Raw genomic sequence first — 22,395 nt, forward strand, 5'->3', positions numbered from 1 at the left:
CTAGCTTCTGTACTATAGCCTATGGCTGTCAGTGACTAGCTCTGTACTATAGCCTATGGCTGTCAGTGACTAGCTCTGTACTATAGCCTATGGCTCTCACTGACTAGCCCTGTACTATAGCCTATGGCTCTCAGTGACTAGCTTCTGTACTATAGCCTATGGCTCTCACTGACTAGCTCTGTACTATAGCCTATGGCTCTCAGTGACTAGCTTCTGTACTATAGCCTATGGCTGTCAGTGACTAGCTCTGTACTATAGCCTATGTCTCCGAGTGACTAGCTCTGTACTATAGCCTATGGCTCTCAGTGACTAGCTCTGTACTATAGCCTATGGCTCTCAGTGACTAGCTTCTGTACTATAGCCTATGGCTATCACTGACTAGCTTCTGTACTATAGCCTATGGCTGTCACTGACAAGCTCTGTACTATAGCCTATGGCTGTCACTGACTAGCTCTGTACTATAGCCTATGGCTCTCAGTGACTAGCTCTGTACTATAGCCTATGGTTGTCAGTGACTAGCTCTGTACTATAGCCTATGTCTCCGAGTGACTAGCTCTGTACTATAGCCTATGGCTCTCAGTGACTAGCTCTGTACTATAGCCTATGGCTCTCACTGACTAGCTCTGTACTATAGCCTATTTCTCTCAGTGACTAGCTTCTGTACTATAGCCTATGGCTCTCACTGACTAGCTCTGTACTATAGCCTATGGCTCTCAGTGACTAGCTTCTGTACTATAGCCTATGGCTCTCAGTGACTAGCTCTGTACTATAGCCTATGGCTCTCACTGACTAGCTTCTGTACTATAGCCTATGGATATCACTGACTATCTTCTGTACTATAGCCTATGGCTGTCATTGACTAGCTCTGTACCATAGCCTATGTCTGTCACTGACTAGCTCTGTACTATAGCCTATGGCTCTCAGTGACTAGATCTGTACTATAGCCTATGGCTCTCAGTGACTAGCTTCTGTACTATAGCCTATGGCTCTCAGTGACTAGCTTCTGTACTATAGCCTATGGCTGTCACTGACTAGCTCTGTACTATAGCCTATGGCTGTCAGTGACTAGCTCTGTACTATAGCCTATGGCTCTCACTGACTAGCTCTGTACTATAGCCTATGGCTCTCACTGACTAGCTTCTGTACTATAGCTTATGGCTGTCAGTGACTAGCTCTGTACTATAGCCTATGGCTCTCAGTGACTAGCTCTGTACTATAGCCTATGGCTCTCAGTGACTAGCTCTGTACTATAGCCTATGGCTCTCAGTGACTAGCTCTGTACTATAGCCTATGGCTCTCAGTGACTAGTTCTGTACTATAGCCTATGGCTCTCAGTGACTAGCTTCTGTACTATAGCCTATGGCTCTCATTGACAAGTTTCTGTACTATAGCCTATAGCTGTCACTGACTAGCTCTGTACTATAGCCTATGGCTCTCAGTGACTAGCTTCTGTACTATAGCCTTTGGCTGTCAGTGACTAGCTCTGTACTATAGCCTATGGCTCTCACTGACTAGCTTCTGTACTATAGCCTATGGCTATCACTGACTAGCATCTGTACTATAGCCTATGGCTGTCACTGACTAGCTCTGTACTATAGCCTATGGCTCTCAGTGACTAGCTCTGTACTATAGCCTATGGCTCTCAGTGACTAGCTTCTGTACTATAGCCTATGGCTGTCAGTGACTAGCTCTGTACTATAGCCTATGGCTGTCAGTGACTAGCTCTGTACTATAGCCTATGGCTCTCAGTGACTAGCTCTGTACTATAGCCTATGGCTCTCAGTGACTAGCTCAGTACTATAGCCTATGGCTCTCAGTGACTAGCTCTGTTCTATAGCCTATGGCTCTCAGTGACTAGCTCTGTACTATAGCCTATGGCTCTCAGTGACTAGCTCTGTACTATAGCCTATGGCTCTCAGTGACTAGCTTCTGTACTATAGCCTATGGCTCTCAGTGACTAGCTTCTGTACTATAGCCTATGGCTCTCAGTGACTAGCTCTGTACTATAGCCTATGGCTATCAGTGACTAGCTCTGTACTATAGCCTATGGCTCTCACTGACTAGCTCTGTACTATAGCCTATGGCTCTCACTGACTAGCTTCTGTACTATAGCCTATGGCTCTCAGTGACTAGCTTCTGTACTATAGCCTATGGCTGTCACTGACTAGCTCTGTACTATAGCCTAAGGCTCTCAGTGACTAGCTTCTGTACTATAGCCTATGGCTGTCAGTGACTAGCTTCTGTACTATAACCTATGGCTATCACTGACTAGCTTCTGTACTATAGCCTATGGCTGTCACTGACTAGCTCTGTACTATAGCCTATGGCTCTCTGTGACTAGCTCTGTACTATAGCCTATGGCTGTCAGTGACTAGCTTCTGTACTATAGCCTATGGCTGTCAGTGACTAGCTCTGTACTATAGCCTATGGCTGTCACTGACTAGCTCTGTACTATAGCCTATGGCTCTCAGTGACTAGCTCTGTACTATAGCCTACGGCTCTCACTGACTAGCTCTCTACTATAGCCTATGGCTCTCAGTGACTAGCTTCTGTATATAGCCTATGGCTCTCACTGACTAGCTTCTGTACTATAGCCTTTGGCTCTCAGTGACTAGCTTCTGTACTATAGCCTATGGCTGTCAGTGACTAGCTCTGTACTATAGCCTATGGCTGTCAGTGACTAGCTCTGTACTATAGCCTTTGGCTCTCAGTGACTAGCTTCTGTACTATAGCCTATGGCTGTCACTGACTAGCTCTGTACTATAGCCTATGGCTCTCAGTGACTAGCTCTGTACTATAGCCTTTGGCTCTCAGTGACTAGCTTCTGTACTATAGCCTATGGCTGTCACTGACTAGCTCTGTACTATAGCCTATGGCTCTCACTGACTAGCTCTGTACTATAGCCTATGGCTCTCAGTGACTAGCTCTGTACTATAGCCTATGGCTCTCAGTGACTAGCTTCTGTACTATAGCCTATGGCTGTCAGTGATTAGCTCTGTACTATAGCCTATGGCTGTCACTGACTAGCTTCTGTACTATAGCCTATGGCTGTCAGTGACTAGCTCTGTACTATAGCCTATGGCTCTCAGTGACTAGCTCTGTACTATAGCCTTTGGCTCTCAGTGACTAGCTTCTGTACTATAGCCTATGGCTGTCACTGACTAGCTCTGTACTATAGCCTATGGCTCTCAGTGACTAGCTCTGTACTATAGCCTTTGGCTCTCAGTGACTAGCTTCTGTACTATAGCCTATGGCTGTCACTGACTAGCTCTGTACTATAGCCTATGGCTCTCACTGACTAGCTCTGTACTATAGCCTATGGCTCTCAGTGACTAGCTCTGTACTATAGCCTATGGCTCTCAGTGACTAGCTTCTATACTATAGCCTATGGCTGTCACTGACTAGCTCTGTACTATAGCCTATGGCTGTCACTGACTAGCTTCTGTACTATAGCCTATGGCTGTCAGTGACTAGCTCTGTACTATAGCCTATGGCTCCGAGTGACTAGCTCTGTACTATAGCCTATGGCTCTCAGTGACTAGCTCTGTACTATAGCCTATGGCTCTCAGTGACTAGCTTCTGTACTATAGCCTATGGCTATCACTGACTAGCTTCTGTACTATAGCCTATGGCTGTCACTGACAAGCTCTGTACTATAGCCTATGGCTGTCACTGACTAGCTCTGTACTATAGCCTATGGCTCTCAGTGACTAGCTCTGTACTATAGCCTATGGTTGTCAGTGACTAGCTCTGTACTATAGCCTATGTCTCCGAGTGACTAGCTCTGTACTATAGCCTATGGCTCTCAGTGACTAGCTCTGTACTATAGCCTATGGCTCTCACTGACTAGCTCTGTACTATAGCCTATGGCTCTCAGTGACTAGCTTCTGTACTATAGCCTATGGCTCTCACTGACTAGCTCTGTACTATAGCCTATGGCTCTCAGTGACTAGCTTCTGTACTATAGCCTATGGCTCTCAGTGACTAGCTCTGTACTATAGCCTATGTCTCCGAGAGACTAGCTCTGTACTATAGCCTATGGCTCTCAGTGACTAGCTCTGTACTATAGCCTATGGCTCTCACTGACTAGCTTCTGTACTATAGCCTATGGATATCACTGACTAGCTTCTGTACCATAGCCTATGGCTGTCATTGACTAGCTCTGTACCATAGCCTATGTCTGTCACTGACTAGCTCTGTACTATAGCCTATGGCTCTCAGTGACTAGATCTGTACTATAGCCTATGGCTCTCAGTGACTAGCTTCTGTACTATAGCCTATGGCTCTCAGTGACTAGCTTCTGTACTATAGCCTATGGCTGTCACTGACTAGCTCTGTACTATAGCCTATGGCTGTCAGTGACTAGCTCTGTACTATAGCCTATGGCTCTCACTGACTTGCTCTGTACTATAGCCTATGGCTCTCACTGACTAGCTTCTGTACTATAGCTTATGGCTGTCAGTGACTAGCTCTGTACTATAGCCTATGGCTCTCAGTGACTAGCTCTGTACTATAGCCTATGGCTCTCAGTGACTAGCTCTGTACTATAGCCTATGGCTCTCAGTGACTACCTCTGTACTATAGCCTATGGCTCTCAGTGACTAGCTTCTGTACTAAAGCCTATGGCTCTCAGTGACTAGCTTCTGTACTATAGCCTATGGCTCTCAGTGACAAGTTTCTGTACTATAGCCTATAGCTGTCACTGACTAGCTCTGTACTATAGCCTATGGCTCTCAGTGACTAGCTTCTGTACTATAGCCTTTGGCTGTCTGTGACTAGCTCTGTACTATAGCCTATGGCTCTCACTGACTAGCTTCTGTACAATAGCCTATGGCTATCACTGACTAGCATCTGTACTATAGCCTATGGCTGTCACTGACTAGCTCTGTACTATAGCCTATGGCTCTCAGTGACTAGCTCTGTACTATAGCCTATGGCTCTCAGTGACTAGCTTCTGTACTATAGCCTATGGCTGTCAGTGACTAGCTCTGTACTATAGCCTATGGCTGTCAGTGACTAGCTCTGTACTATAGCCTATGGCTCTCAGTGACTAGCTCTGTACTATAGCCTATGGCTCTCAGTGACTAGCTCAGTACTATAGCCTATGGCTCTCAGTGACTAGCTCTGTACTATAGCCTATGGCTCTCAGTGACTAGCTCTGTACTATAGCCTATGGCTCTCAGTGACTAGCTTCTGTACTATAGCCTATGGCTCTCAGTGACTAGCTTCTGTACTATAGCCTATGGCTCTCAGTGACTAGCTCTGTACTATAGCCTATGACTATCAGTGACTAGCTCTGTACTATAGCCTATGGCTCTCACTGACTAGCTCTGTACTATAGCCTATGGCTCTCACTGACTAGCTTCTGTACTATAGCCTATGGCTCTCAGTGACTAGCTTCTGTACTATAGCCTATGGCTGTCAGTGACTAGCTCTGTACTATAGCCTATGGCTCTCAGTGACTAGCTTCTGTACTATAGCCTATGGCTCTCAGTGACTAGCTTCTGTACTATAACCTATGGCTATCACTGACTAGCTTCTGTACTATAGCCTATGGCTGTCACTGACTAGCTCTGTACTATAGCCTATGGCTCTCTGTGACTAGCTCTGTACTATAGCCTATGGCTCTCAGTGACTAGCTTCTGTACTATAGCCTATGGCTGTCAGTGACTAGCTCTGTACTATAGCCTATGGCTGTCACTGACTAGCTCTGTACTATAGCCTATGGCTCTCAGTGACTAGCTCTGTACTATAACCTACGGCTCTCACTGACTAGCTCTCTACTATAGCCTATGGCTCTCAGTGACTAGCTTCTGTATATAGCCTATGGCTCTCACTGACTAGCTTCTGTACTATAGCCTTTGGCTCTCAGTGACTAGCTTCTGCACTATAGCCTATGGCTGTCAGTGACTAGCTCTGTACTATAGCCTATGGCTCTCAGTGACTAGCTCTGTACTATAGCCTTTGGCTCTCAGTGACTAGCTTCTGTACTATAGCCTATGGCTGTCACTGACTAGCTCTGTACTATAGCCTATGGCTCTCAGTGACTAGCTCTGTACTATAGCCTTTGGCTCTCAGTGACTAGCTTCTGTACTATAGCCTATGGCTGTCACTGACTAGCTCTGTACTATAGCCTATGGCTCTCACTGACTAGCTCTGTACTATAGCCTATGGCTCTCAGTGACTAGCTCTGTACTATAGCCTATGGCTCTCAGTGACTAGCTTCTGTACTATAGCCTATGGCTGTCACTGACTAGCTCTGTACTATAGCCTATGGCTGTCACTGACTAGCTTCTGTACTATAGCCTATGGCTGTCAGTGACTAGCTCTGTACTATAGCCTATGGCTCTCAGTGACTAGCTCTGTACTATAGCCTATGGCTCTCACTGACTAGCTTCTGTACTATAGCTTATGGCTGTCAGTGACTAGCTCTGTACTATAGCCTATGGCTCTCAGTGACTAGCTCTGTACTATAGCCTATGGCTCTCAGTGACTAGCTCTGTACTATAGCCTATGGCTCTCAGTGACTAGCTCTGTACTATAGCCTATGGCTCTCAGTGACTAGTTCTGTACTATAGCCTATGGCTCTCAGTGACTAGCTTCTGTACTATAGCCTATGGCTCTCAGTGACTAGCTTCTGTACTATAGCCTATGGCTCTCAGTGACTAGCTCTGTACTATAGCCTATGGCTTTCAATGACTAGCTTCTGTACTATAGCCTATGGCTGTCAGTGATTAGCTCTGTACTATAGCCTATGGCTGTCACTGACTAGCTTCTGTACTATAGCCTATGGCTGTCAGTGACTAGCTCTGTACTATAGCCTATGGCTCTCAGTGACTAGCTCTGTACTATAGCCTATGGCTCTCACTGACTAGCTTCTGTACTATAGCTTATGGCTGTCAGTGACTAGCTCTGTACTATAGCCTATGGCTCTCAGTGACTAGCTCTGTACTATAGCCTATGGCTCTCAGTGACTAGCTCTGTACTATAGCCTATGGCTCTCAGTGACTAGCTCTGTACTATAGCCTATGGCTCTCAGTGACTAGTTCTGTACTATAGCCTATGGCTCTCAGTGACTAGCTTCTGTACTATAGCCTATGGCTCTCAGTGACTAGCTTCTGTACTATAGCCTATGGCTCTCAGTGACTAGTTCTGTACTATAGCCTATGGCTCTCAGTGACTAGCTCTGAACTATAGCCTATGGCTCTCACTGACTAGCCCTGTACTATAGCCTATGGCTCTCAGTGACTAGCTTCTGTACTATAGCCTATGGCTCTCACTGACTAGCTCTGTACTATAGCCTATGGCTCTCACTGACTAGCTTCTGTACTATAGCCTATGGCTGTCAGTGACTAGCTCTGTACTATAGCCTATGTCTCCGAGTGACTAGCTCTGTACTATAGCCTATGGCTCTCAGTGACTAGCTCTGTACTATAGCCTATGGCTCTCAGTGACTAGCTTCTGTACTATAGCCTATGGCTATCACTGACTAGCTTCTGTACTATAGCCTATGGCTGTCACTGACAAGCTCTGTACTATAGCCTATGGCTGTCACTGACTAGCTCTGTACTATAGCCTAAGGCTCTCAGTGACTAGCTCTGTACTATAGCCTATGGTTGTCAGTGACTAGCTCTGTACTATAGCCTATGTCTCCGAGTGACTAGCTCTGTACTATAGCCTATGGCTCTCAGTGACTAGCTCTGTACTATAGCCTATGGCTCTCACTGACTAGCTCTGTACTATAGCCTATGGCTCTCAGTGACTAGCTTCTGTACTATAGCCTATGGCTCTCACTGACTAGCTCTGTACTATAGCCTATGGCTCTCAGTGACTAGCTTCTGTACTATAGCCTATGGCTCTCAGTGACTAGCTCTGTACTATAGCCTATGTCTCCGAGAGACTAGCTCTGTACTATAGCCTATGGCTCTCAGTGACTAGCTCTGTACTATAGCCTATGGCTCTCACTGACTAGCTTCTGTACTATAGCCTATGGATATCACTGACTAGCTTCTGTACTATAGCCTATGGCTGTCATTGACTAGCTCTGTACCATAGCCTATGTCTGTCACTGACTAGCTCTGTACTATAGCCTATGGCTCTCAGTGACTAGATCTGTACTATAGCCTATGGCTCTCAGTGACTAGCTTCTGTACTATAGCCTATGGCTCTCAGTGACTAGCTTCTGTACTATAGCCTATGGCTCTCAGTGACTAGCTTCTGTACTATAGCCTATGGCTCTCAGTGACTAGCTTCTGTACTGTAGCCTATGGCTCTCAGTGACTAGCTCTGTACTATAGCCTATGGCTATCAGGGACTAGCTCTGTACTATAGCCTATGGCTCTCACTGACTAGCTCTGTACTATAGCCTATGGCTCTCACTGACTAGCTTCTGTACTATAGCCTATGGCTCTCAGTGACTAGCTTCTGTACTATTGCCTATGGCTGTCACTGACTAGCTCTGTACTATAGCCTATGGCTCTCAGTGACTAGCTTCTGTACTATAGCCTATGGCTGTCAGTGACTAGCTTCTGTACTATAACCTATGGCTATCACTGACTAGCTTCTGTACTATAGCCTATGGCTGTCACTGACTAGCTCTGTACTATAGCCTATGGCTCTCTGTGACTAGCTCTGTACTATAGCCTATGGCTCTCAGTGACTAGCTTCTGTACTATAGCCTATGGCTGTCAGTGACTAGCTCTGTACTATAGCCTATGGCTGTCACTGACTAGCTCTGTACTATAGCCTATGGCTCTCAGTGACTAGCTCTGTACTATAGCCTACGGCTCTCACTGACTAGCTCTCTACTATAGCCTATGGCTCTCAGTGACTAGCTTCTGTATATAGCCTATGGCTCTCACTGACTAGCTTCTGTACTATAGCCTTTGGCTCTCAGTGACTAGCTTCTGTACTATAGCCTATGGCTGTCAGTGACTAGCTCTGTACTATAGCCTATGGCTCTCAGTGACTAGCTCTGTACTATAGCCTTTGGCTCTCAGTGACTAGCTTCTGTACTATAGCCTATGGCTGTCACTGACTAGCTCTGTACTATAGCCTATGGCTCTCAGTGACTAGCTCTGTACTATAGCCTTTGGCTCTCAGTGACTAGCTTCTGTACTATAGCCTATGGCTGTCACTGACTAGCTCTGTACTATAGCCTATGGCTCTCACTGACTAGCTCTGTACTATAGCCTATGGCTCTCAGTGACTAGCTTCTGTACTATAGCCTATGGCTCTCAGTGACTAGCTTCTGTACTATAGCCTATGGCTGTCACTGACTAGCTCTGTACTATAGCCTATGGCTGTCACTGACTAGCTTCTGTACTATAGCCTATGGCTGTCAGTGACTAGCTCTGTACTATAGCCTATGGCTCTCAGTGACTAGCTCTGTACTATAGCCTATGGCTGTCACTGACTAGCTTCTGTACTATAGCTTATGGCTGTCAGTGACTAGCTCTGTACTATAGCCTATGGCTCTCAGTGACTAGCTCTGTACTGTAGCCTATGGCTCTCAGTGACTAGCTCTGTACTATAGCCTATGGCTCTCAGTGACTAGCTCTGTACTATAGCCTATGGCTCTCAGTGACTAGTTCTGTACTATAGCCTATGGCTCTCAGTGACTAGCTTCTGTACTATAGCCTATGGCTCTCAGTGACTAGCTTCTGTACTATAGCCTATGGCTCTCAGTGACTAGCTCTGTACTATAGCCTATGGCTCTCAGTGACTAGCTTCTGTACTATAGCCTATGGCTGTCAGTGACTAGCTCTGTACTATAGCCTATGGCTGTCAGTGACTAGCTCTGTACTATAGCCTATGGCTCTCAGTGACTAGCTCTGTACTATAGCCTATGGCTCTCAGTGACTAGCTCAGTACTATAGCCTATGGCTCTCAGTGACTAGCTCTGTACTATAGCCTATGGCTCTCAGTGACTAGCTCTGTACTATAGCCTATGGCTCTCAGTGACTAGCTTCTGTACTATAGCCTATGGCTCTCAGTGACTAGCTTCTGTACTATAGCCTATGGCTCTCAGTGACTAGCTCTGTACTATAGCCTATGGCTATCAGTGACTAGCTCTGTACTATAGCCTATGGCTCTCACTGACTAGCTCTGTACTATAGCCTATGGCTCTCACTGACTAGCTTCTGTACTATAGCCTATGGCTCTCAGTGACTAGCTTCTGTACTATTGCCTATGGCTGTCACTGACTAGCTCTGTACTATAGCCTATGGCTCTCAGTGACTAGCTTCTGTACTATAGCCTATGGCGGTCAGTGACTAGCTTCTGTACTATAACCTATGGCTATCACTGACTAGCTTCTGTACTATAGCCTATGGCTGTCACTGACTAGCTCTGTACTATAGCCTATGGCTCTCTGTGACTAGCTCTGTACTATAGCCTATGGCTCTCAGTGACTAGCTTCTGTACTATAGCCTATGGCTGTCAGTGACTAGCTCTGTACTATAGCCTATGGCTGTCACTGACTAGCTCTGTACTATAGCCTATGGCTCTCAGTGACTAGCTCTGTACTTTAGCCTACGGCTCTCACTGACTAGCTCTCTACTATAGCCTATGGCTCTCAGTGACTAGCTTCTGTATATAGCCTATGGCTCTCACTGACTAGCTTCTGTACTATAGCCTTTGGCTCTCAGTGACTAGCTTCTGTACTATAGCCTATGGCTGTCAGTGACTAGCTCTGTACTATAGCCTATGGCTCTCAGTGACTAGCTCTGTACTATAGCCTTTGGCTCTCAGTGACTAGCTTCTGTACTATAGCCTATGGCTGTCACTGACTAGCTCTGTACTATAGCCTATGGCTCTCAGTGACTAGCTCTGTACTATAGCCTTTGGCTCTCAGTGACTAGCTTCTGTACTATAGCCTATGGCTGTCACTGACTAGCTCTGTACTATAGCCTATGGCTCTCACTGAGTAGCTCTGTACTATAGCCTATGGCTCTCAGTGACTAGCTTCTGTACTATAGCCTATGGCTCTCAGTGACTAGCTTCTGTACTATAGCCTATGGCTGTCACTGACTAGCTCTGTACTATAGCCTATGGCTGTCACTGACTAGCTTCTGTACTATAGCCTATGGCTGTCAGTGACTAGCTCTGTACTATAGCCTATGGCTCTCAGTGACTAGCTCTGTACTATAGCCTATGGCTGTCACTGACTAGCTTCTGTACTATAGCTTATGGCTGTCAGTGACTAGCTCTGTACTATAGCCTATGGCTCTCAGTGACTAGCTCTGTACTGTAGCCTATGGCTCTCAGTGACTAGCTCTGTACTATAGCCTATGGCTCTCAGTGACTAGCTCTGTACTATAGCCTATGGCTCTCAGTGACTAGTTCTGTACTATAGCCTATGGCTCTCAGTGACTAGCTTCTGTACTATAGCCTATGGCTCTCAGTGACTAGCTTCTGTACTATAGCCTATGGCTCTCAGTGACTAGCTCTGTACTATAGCCTATGGCTCTCAGTGACTAGCTTCTGTACTATAGCCTATGGCTGTCAGTGATTAGCTCTGTACTATAGCCTATGGCTGTCACTGACTAGCTTCTGTACTATAGCCTATGGCTGTCAGTGACTAGCTCTGTACTATAGCTTATGGCTCTCAGTGACTAGCTCTGTACTATAGCCTATGGCTCTCACTGACTAGCTTCTGTACTATAGCTTATGGCTGTCAGTGACTAGCTCTGTACTATAGCCTATGGCTCTCATTGACTAGCTCTGTACTATAGCCTATGGCTCTCAGTGACTAGCTCTGTACTATAGCCTATGGCTCTCAGTGACTAGTTCTGTACTATAGCCTATGGCTCTCAGTGACTAGCTTCTGTACTATAGCCTATGGCTCTCAGTGACTAGCTTCTGTACTATAGCCTATGGCTCTCAGTGACTAGCTCTGTACTATAGCCTATGGCTCTCAGTGACTAGCTTCTATACTATAGCCTATGGCTGTCAGTGACTAGCTCTGTACTATAGCCTATGGCTCTCACTGACTAGCTTCTGTACTATAGCCTATGGCTCTCAGTGACTAGCTTCTGTACTATAGCCTATGGCTGTCAGTGACTAGCTCTGTACTATAGCCTATGGCTCTCAGTGACTAGCTCTGTACTATAGCCTATGGCTCTCAGTGACTAGCTCAGTACTATAGCCTATGGCTCTCAGTGACTAGCTCTGTACTATAGCCTATGGCTCTCAGTGACTAGCTCTGTACTATAGCCTATGGCTCTCAGTGACAAGCTTCTGTACTATAGCCTATGGCTCTCAGTGACTAGCTTCTGTACTATAGCCTATGGCTCTCAGTGACTAGCTCTGTACTATAGCCTATGGCTATCAGTGACTAGCTCTGTACTATAGCCTATGGCTCTCACTGACTAGCTTCTGTACTATAGCCTATGGCTGTCACTGACTAGCTCTGTACTATAGCCTATGGCTCTCTGTGACTAGCTCTGTACTATAGCCTATGGCTCGCAGTGACTAGCTTCTGTACTATAGCCTTTGGCTGTCAGTGACTAGCTCTGTACTATAGCCTATGGCTGTCAGTGACTAGCTCTGTACTATAGCCTATGGCTCTCAGTGACTAGCTCTGTACTATAGCCTATGGGCTCTCAGTGACTAGCTTCTGTACTATAGCCTATGGCTGTCAGTGACTAGCTCTGTACTATAGCCTATGGCTCTCAGTGACTAGCTCTGTACTATAGCCTTTGGCTCTCAGTGACTAGCTTCTGTACTATAGCCTATGGCTGTCTCTGACTAGCTCTGTACTATAGCCTATGGCTCTCAGTGACTAGCTCTGTACTATAGCCTTTGGCTCTCAGTGACTAGCTTCTGTACTATAGCCTATGGCTGTCACTGACTAGCTCTGTACTATAGCCTATGGCTCTCAGTGACTAGCTCTGTACTATCGCCTATGGCTCTCAGTGACTAGCTTCTGTACTATAGCCTATGGCTGTCAGTGACTAGCTCTGTACTGTAGCCTATGGCTCTCAGTGACTAGCTCTGTACTGTAGCCTATGGCTCTCAGTGACTAGCTCTGTACTGTAGCCTATGGCTCTCAGTGACTAGCTTCTGTACTATAGCCTATGGCTCTCAGTGACTAGCTCTGTACTATAGCCTATGGCTCTCAGTGACTAGCTCTGTACTATAGCCTATGGCTCTCAGTGACTAGCTTCTGTACTATAGCCTATGGCTGTCACTGACTAGCTCTGTACTATAGCCTATGGCTCTCAGTGACTAGCTTCTGTACTATAGCCTATGGCTGTCAGTGACTAGCTCTGTACTATAGCCTATGGCTCTCACTGACTAGCTTCTGTACTATAGCCTATGGCTATCACTGACTAGCTTCTGTACTATAGCCTATGGCTGTCACTGACTAGCTCTGTACTATAGCCTATGGCTCTCAGTGACTAGCTCTGTACTATAGCCTATGGCTGTCAGTGACCAGCTTCTGTACTATAGCCTATGGCTGTCAGTGACTAGCTCTATACTATAGCCTATGGCTGTCAGTGACTAGCTCTGTACTATAGCCTATGGCTCTCAGTGACTAGCTCTGTACTATAGCCTATGGCTATCAGTGACTAGCTCTGTACTATAGCCTATGGCTCTCACTGACTAGCTCTGTACTATAGCCTAAGGCTGTCAGTGACTAGCTCTGTACTATAGCCTATGGCTATCAGTGACTAGCTCTGTACTATAGCCTATGGCTCTCACTGACTAGCTCTGTACTATAGCCTAAGGCTGTCAGTGACTAGCTCTGTACTATAGCCTATGGCTGTCACTGACTAGCTCTGTACTATAGCCTACGGCTCTCAGTGACTAGCTCTGTACTATAGCCTACGGCTCTCACTGACTAGCTCTCTACTATAGCCTATGGCTCTCAGTGACTAGCTTCTGTATATAGCCTATGGCTCTCACTGACTAGCTTCTGTACTATAGCCTTTGGCTCTCAGTGACTAGCTTCTGTACTATAGCCTATGGCTGTCAGTGACTAGCTCTGTACTATAGCCTATGGCTCTCAGTGACTAGCTCTGTACTATAGCCTTTGGCTCTCAGTGACTAGCTTCTGTACTATAGCCTATGGCTGTCACTGACTAGCTCTGTACTATAGCCTATGGCTCTCAGTGACTAGCTCTGTACTATAGCCTTTGGCTCTCAGTGACTAGCTTCTGTACTATAGCCTATGGCTGTCACTGACTAGCTCTGTACTATAGCCTATGGCTCTCACTGACTAGCTCTGTACTATAGCCTATGGCTCTCAGTGACTAGCTCTGTACTATAGCCTATGGCTCTCAGTGACTAGCTTCTGTACTATAGCCTATGGCTGTCACTGACTAGCTCTGTACTATAGCCTATGGCTGTCACTGACTAGCTTCTGTACTATAGCCTATGGCTGTCAGTGACTAGCTCTGTACTATAGCCTATGGCTCTCACTGACTAGCTTCTGTACTATAACTTATGGCTGTCAGTGACTAGCTCTGTACTATAGCCTATGGCTCTCAGTGACTAGCTCTGTACTATAGCCTATGGCTCTCAGTGACTAGCTCTGTACTATAGCCTATGGCTCTCAGTGACTAGCTCTGTACTATAGCCTATGGCTCTCAGTGACTAGTTCTGTACTATAGCCTATGGCTCTCAGTGACTAGCTTCTGTACTATAGCCTATGGCTCTCAGTGACTAGCTTCTGTACTATAGCCTATGGCTCTCAGTGACTAGCTCTGTACTATAGCCTATGGCTTTCAATGACTAGCTTCTGTACTATAGCCTATGGCTGTCAGTGATTAGCTCTGTACTATAGCCTATGGCTGTCACTGACTAGCTTCTGTACTATAGCCTATGGCTGTCAGTGACTAGCTCTGTACTATAGCCTATGGCTCTCAGTGACTAGCTCTGTACTATAGCCTATGGCTCTCACTGACTAGCTTCTGTACTATAGCTTATGGCTGTCAGTGACTAGCTCTGTACTATAGCCTATGGCTCTCAGTGACTAGCTCTGTACTATAGCCTATGGCTCTCAGTGACTAGCTCTGTACTATAGCCTATGGCTCTCAGTGACTAGTTCTGTACTATAGCCTATGGCTCTCAGTGACTAGCTTCTGTACTATAGCCTATGGCTCTCAGTGACTAGTTCTGTACTATAGCCTATGGCTCTCAGTGACTAGCTCTGAACTATAGCCTATGGCTCTCACTGACTAGCCCTGTACTATAGCCTATGGCTCTCAGTGACTAGCTTCTGTACTATAGCCTATGGCTGTCAGTGACTAGCTCTGTACTATAGCCTATGTCTCCGAGTGACTAGCTCTGTACTATAGCCTATGGCTCTCAGTGACTAGCTCTGTACTATAGCCTATGGCTCTCAGTGACTAGCTTCTGTACTATAGCCTATGGCTATCACTGACTAGCTTCTGTACTATAGCCTATGGCTGTCACTGACAAGCTCTGTACTATAGCCTATGGCTGTCACTGACTAGCTCTGTACTATAGCCTATGGCTCTCAGTGACTAGCTCTGTACTATAGCCTATGGTTGTCAGTGACTAGCTCTGTACTATAGCCTATGTCTCCGAGTGACTAGCTCTGTACTATAGCCTATGGCTCTCAGTGACTAGCTCTGTACTATAGCCTATGGCTCTCACTGACTAGCTCTGTACTATAGCCTATGGCTCTCAGTGACTAGCTTCTGTACTATAGCCTATGGCTCTCACTGACTAGCTCTGTACTATAGCCTATGGCTCTCAGTGACTAGCTTCTGTACTATAGCCTATGGCTCTCAATGACTAGCTCTGTACTATAGCCTATGTCTCCGAGAGACTAGCTCTGTACTATAGCCTATGGCTCTCAGTGACTAGCTCTGTACTATAGCCTATGGCTCTCACTGACTAGCTTCTGTACTATAGCCTATGGATATCACTGACTAGCTTCTGTACCATAGCCTATGGCTGTCATTGACTAGCTCTGTACCATAGCCTATGTCTGTCACTGACTAGCTCTGTACTATAGCCTATGGCTCTCAGTGACTAGATCTGTACTATAGCCTATGGCTCTCAGTGACTAGCTTCTGTACTATAGCCTATGGCTCTCAGTGACTAGCTTCTGTACTATAGCCTATGGCTGTCACTGACTAGCTCTGTACTATAGCCTATGGCTGTCAGAGACTAGCTCTGTACTATAGCCTATGGCTCTCACTGACTAGCTCTGTACTATAGCCTATGGCTCTCACTGACTAGCTTCTGTACTATAGCTTATGGCTGTCAGTAACTAGCTCTGTACTATAGCCTATGGCTCTCAGTGACTAGCTCTGTACTATAGCCTATGGCTCTCAGTGACTAGCTCTGTACTATAGCCTATGGCTCTCAGTGACTAGCTCTGTACTATAGCCTATGGCTCTCAGTGACTAGCTCTGTACTATAGCCTATGGCTCTCAGTGACTAGTTCTGTACTATAGCCTATGGCTCTCAGTGACTAGCTTCTGTACTATAGCCTATGGCTCTCAGTGACAAGTTTCTGTACTATAGCCTATAGCTGTCACTGACTAGCTCTGTACTATAGCCTATGGCTCTCAGTGACTAGCTTCTGTACTATAGCCTTTGGCTGTCAGTGACTAGCTCTGTACTATAGCCTATGGCTCTCACTGACTAGCTTCTGTACTATAGCCTATGGCTATCACTGACTAGCATCTGTACTATAGCCTATGGCTGTCACTGACTAGCTCTGTACTATAGCCTATGGCTCTCAGTGACTAGCTCTGTACTATAGCCTATGGCTCTCAGTGACTAGCTTCTGTACTATAGCCTATGGCTGTCAGTGACTAGCTCTGTACTATAGCCTATGGCTGTCAGTGACTAGCTCTGTACTATAGCCTATGGCTCTCAGTGACTAGCTCTGTACTATAGCCTATGGCTCTCAGTGACTAGCTCAGTACTATAGCCTATGGCTCTCAGTGACTAGCTCTGTACTATAGCCTATGGCTCTCAGTGACTAGCTCTGTACTATAGCCTATGGCTCTCAGTGACTAGCTTCTGTACTATAGCCTATGGCTCTCATTGACTAGCTTCTGTACTATAGCCTATGGCTCTCAGTGACTAGCTCTGTACTATAGCCTATGGCTATCAGTGACTAGCTCTGTACTATAGCCTATGGCTCTCACTGACTAGCTCTGTACTATAGCCTATGGCTCTCACTGACTAGCTTCTGTACTATAGCCTATGGCTCTCAGTGACTAGCTTCTGTACTATTGCCTATGGCTGTCACTGACTAGCTCTGTACTATAGCCTATGGCTCTCAGTGACTAGCTTCTGTACTATAGCCTATGGCTGTCAGTGACTAGCTTCTGTACTATAGCCTATGGCTGTCACTGACTAGCTCTGTACTATAGCCTATGGCTCTCTGTGACTAGCTCTGTACTATAGCCTATGGCTCTCAGTGACTAGCTTCTGTACTATAGCCTATGGCTGTCAGTGACTAGCTCTGTACTATAGCCTATCGCTGTCACTGACTAGCTCTGTACTATAGCCTATGGCTCTCAGTGACTAGCTCTGTACTATAGCCTACGGCTCTCACTGACTAGCTCTCTACTATAGCCTATGGCTCTCAGTGACTAGCTTCTGTATATAGCCTATGGCTCTCACTGACTAGCTTCTGTACTATAGCCTTTGGCTCTCAGTGACTAGCTTCTGTACTATAGCCTATGGCTGTCAGTGACTAGCTCTGTACTATAGCCTATGGCTCTCAGTGACTAGCTCTGTACTATAGCCTTTGGCTCTCAGTGACTAGCTTCTGTACTATAGCCTATGGCTGTCACTGACTAGCTCTGTACTATAGCCTATGGCTCTCAGTGACTAGCTCTGTACTATAGCCTTTGGCTCTCAGTGACTAGCTTCTGTACTATAGCCTATGGCTGTCACTGACTAGCTCTGTACTATAGCCTATGGCTCTCACTGACTAGCTCTGTACTATAGCCTATGGCTCTCAGTGACTAGCTTCTGTACTATAGCCTATGGCTCTCAGTGACTAGCTTCTGTACTATAGCCTATGGCTGTCACTGACTAGCTCTGTACTATAGCCTATGGCTGTCACTGACTAGCTTCTGTACTATAGCCTATGGCTGTCAGTGACTAGCTCTGTACTATAGCCTATGGCTCTCAGTGACTAGCTCTGTACTATAGCCTATGGCTGTCACTGACTAGCTTCTGTACTGTAGCTTATGGCTGTCAGTGACTAGCTCTGTACTATAGCCTATGGCTCTCAGTGACTAGCTCTGTACTGTAGCCTATGGCTCTCAGTGACTAGCTCTGTACTATAGCCTATGGCTCTCAGTGACTAGCTCTGTACTATAGCCTATGGCTCTCAGTGACTAGTTCTGTACTATAGCCTATGGCTCTCAGTGACTAGCTTCTGTACTATAGCCTATGGCTCTCAGTGACTAGCTTCTGTACTATAGCCTATGGCTCTCAGTGACTAGCTCTGTACTATAGCCTATGGCTCTCAGTGACTAGCTTCTGTACTATAGCCTATGGCTGTCAGTGATTAGCTCTGTACTATAGCCTATGGCTGTCACTGACTAGCTTCTGTACTATAGCCTATGGCTGTCAGTGACTAGCTCTGTACTATAGCTTATGGCTCCCAGTGACTAGCTCTGTACTATAGCCTATGGCTCTCACTGACTAGCTTCTGTACTATAGCTTATGGCTGTCAGTGACTAGCTCTGTACTATAGCCTATGGCTCTCAGTGACTAGCTCTGTACTATAGCCTATGGCTCTCAGTGACTAGCTCTGTACTATAGCCTATGGCTCTCAGTGACTAGCTCTGTACTATAGCCTATGGCTCTCAGTGACTAGTTCTGTACTATAGCCTATGGCTCTCAGTGACTAGCTTCTGTACTATAGCCTATGGCTCTCAGTGACTAGCTTCTGTACTATAGCCTATGGCTCTCAGTGACTAGCTCTGTACTATAGCCTATGGCTCTCAGTGACTAGCTTCTATACTATAGCCTATGGCTGTCAGTGACTAGCTCTGTACTATAGCCTATGGCTCTCACTGACTAGCTTCTGTACTATAGCCTATGGCTATCACTGACTAGCTTCTGTACTATAGCCTATGGCTGTCACTGACTAGCTCTGTACTATAGCCTATGGCTCTCAGTGACTAGCTTCTGTACTATAGCCTATGGCTGTCAGTGACTAGCTCTGTACTATAGCCTATGGCTCTCAGTGACTAGCTCTGTACTATAGCCTATGGCTCTCAGTGACTAGCTCAGTACTATAGCCTATGGCTCTCAGTGACTAGCTCTGTACTATAGCCTATGGCTCTCAGTGACTAGCTCTGTACTATAGCCTATGGCTCTCAGTGACAAGCTTCTGTACTATAGCCTATGGCTCTCAGTGACTAGCTTCTGTACTATAGCCTATGGCTCTCAGTGACTAGCTCTGTACTATAGCCTATGGCTATCAGTGACTAGCTCTGTACTATAGCCTATGGCTCTCACTGACTAGCTTCTGTACTATAGCCTATGGCTGTCACTGACTAGCTCTGTACTATAGCCTATGGCTCTCTGTGACTAGCTCTGTACTATAGCCTATTGCTCGCAGTGACTAGCTTCTGTACTATAGCCTTTGGCTGTCAGTGACTAGCTCTGTACTATAGCCTATGGCTGTCAGTGACTAGCTCTGTACTATAGCCTATGGCTCTCAGTGACTAGCTCTGTACTATAGCCTATGGGCTCTCAGTGACTAGCTTCTGTACTATAGCCTATGGCTGTCAGTGACTAGCTCTGTACTATAGCCTATGGCTCTCAGTGACTAGCTCTGTACTATAGCCTTTGGCTCTCAGTGACTAGCTTCTGTACTATAGCCTATGGCTGTCTCTGACTAGCTCTGTACTATAGCCTATGGCTGTCAGCGACTAGCTCTGTACTATAGCCTTTGGCTCTCAGTGACTAGCTTCTGTACTATAGCCTATGGCTCTCACTGACTAGCTCTGTACTATAGCCTATGGCTCTCAGTGACTAGCTCTGTACTATCGCCTATGGCTCTCAGTGACTAGCTTCTGTACTATAGCCTATGGCTGTCAGTGACTAGCTCTGTACTGTAGCCTATGGCTCTCAGTGACTAGCTCTGTACTGTAGCCTATGGCTCTCAGTGACTAGCTCTGTACTGTAGCCTATGGCTCTCAGTGACTAGCTTCTGTACTGTAGCCTATGGCTCTCAGTGACTAGCTCTGTACTATAGCCTATGGCTCTCAGTGACTAGCTCTGTACTATAGCCTATGGCTCTCAGTGACTAGCTTCTGTACTATAGCCTATGGCTGTCACTGACTAGCTCTGTACTATAGCCTATGGCTCTCAGTGACTAGCTTCTGTACTATAGCCTATGGCTGTCAGTGACTAGCTCTGTACTATAGCCTATGGCTCTCACTGACTAGCTTCTGTACTATAGCCTATGGCTATCACTGACTAGCTTCTGTACTATAGCCTATGGCTGTCACTGACTAGCTCTGTACTATAGCCTATGGCTCTCAGTGACTAGCTCTGTACTATAGCCTATGGCTGTCAGTGACCAGCTTCTGTACTATAGCCTATGGCTGTCAGTGACTAGCTCTGTACTATAGCCTATGGCTGTCAGTGACTAGCTCTGTACTATAGCCTATGGCTCTCAGTGACTAGCTCTGTACTATAGCCTATGGCTATCAGTGACTAGCTCTGTACTATAGCCTATGGCTCTCACTGACTAGCTCTGTACTATAGCCTATGGCTCTCACTGACTAGCTTCTGTACTATAGCCTATGGCTCTCAGTGACTAGCTTCTGTACTATAGCCTATGGCTGTCACTGACTAGCTCTGTACTATAGCCTATGGCTCTCAGTGACTAGCTTCTGTACTATAGCCTATGGCTGTCAGTGACTAGCTCTGTACAATAGCCTATGGCTCTCACTGACTAGCTTCTGTACTATAACCTATGGCTATCACTGACTAGCTTCTGTACTATAGCCTATGGCTGTCACTGACTAGCTCTGTACTATAGCCTATGGCTCTAAGTGACTAGCTCTGTACTATAGCCTATGGCTCTCAGTGACTAGCTTCTGTACTATAGCCTATGGCTGTCAGTGACTAGCTCTGTACTATAGCCTATGGCTCTCAGTGACTAGCTCTGTACTATAGCCTATGGCTCTCACCGACTAGCTCTGTACTATAGCCTATGGCTGTCACTGACTAGCTTCTGTACTATAGCCTATGGCTCTCAGTGACTAGCTTCTGTACTATAGCCTATGGCTCTCAGTGACTAGCTCTGTACTATAGCCTATGGCTCTCAGTGACTAGCTCTGTACTATAGCCTATGGCTCTCAGTGACTAGCTTCTGTACTATAGCCTATGGCTCTCAGTGACTAGCTTCTGTACTATAGCCTATGGCTCTCAGTGACTAGCTCTGTACTATAACCTATGGCTATCAGTGACTAGCTCTGTACTATAGCCTATGGCTCTCACTGACTAGCTCTGTACTATAGCCTATGGCTCTCACTGACTAGCTTCTGTACTATAGCCTATGGCTCTCAGTGACTAGCTTCTGTACTATAGCCTATGGCTGTCACTAACTAGCTCTGTACTATAGCCTATGGCTCTCAGTGACTAGCTTCTGTACTATAGCCTATGGCTGTCAGTGACTAGCTCTGTACTATAGCCTATGGCTCTCACTGACTAGCTTCTGTACTATAGCCTATGGCTATCACTGACTAGCTTCTGTACTATAGCCTATGGCTGTCACTGACTAGCTCTGTACTATAGCCTATGGCTCTCAGTGACTAGCTCTGTACTATAGCCTATGGCTGTCAGTGACCAGCTTCTGTACTATAGCCTATGGCTGTCAGTGACTAGCTCTGTACTATAGCCTATGGCTGTCAGTGACTAGCTCTGTACTATAGCCTATGGCTCTCAGTGACTAGCTCTGTACTATAGCCTATGGCTATCAGTGACTAGCTCTGTACTATAGCCTATGGCTCTCACTGACTAGCTCTGTACTATAGCCTATGGCTCTCACTGACTAGCTTCTGTACTATAGCCTATGGCTCTCAGTGACTAGCTTCTGTACTATAGCCTATGGCTGTCACTGACTAGCTCTGTACTATAGCCTATGGCTCTCAGTGACTAGCTTCTGTACTATAGCCTATGGCTGTCAGTGACTAGCTCTGTACAATAGCCTATGGCTCTCACTGACTAGCTTCTGTACTATAACCTATGGCTATCACTGACTAGCTTCTGTACTATAGCCTATGGCTGTCACTGACTAGCTCTGTACTATAGCCTATGGCTCTAAGTGACTAGCTCTGTACTATAGCCTATGGCTCTCAGTGACTAGCTTCTGTACTATAGCCTATGGCTGTCAGTGACTAGCTCTGTACTATAGCCTATGGC

Source organism: Taudactylus pleione, unplaced genomic scaffold (genome assembly GCF_031769625.1).
Source record: "Taudactylus pleione unplaced genomic scaffold, aTauple2 ptg000319l, whole genome shotgun sequence".
Classification (NCBI taxonomy): Eukaryota; Metazoa; Chordata; class Amphibia; order Anura; family Myobatrachidae; genus Taudactylus; species Taudactylus pleione.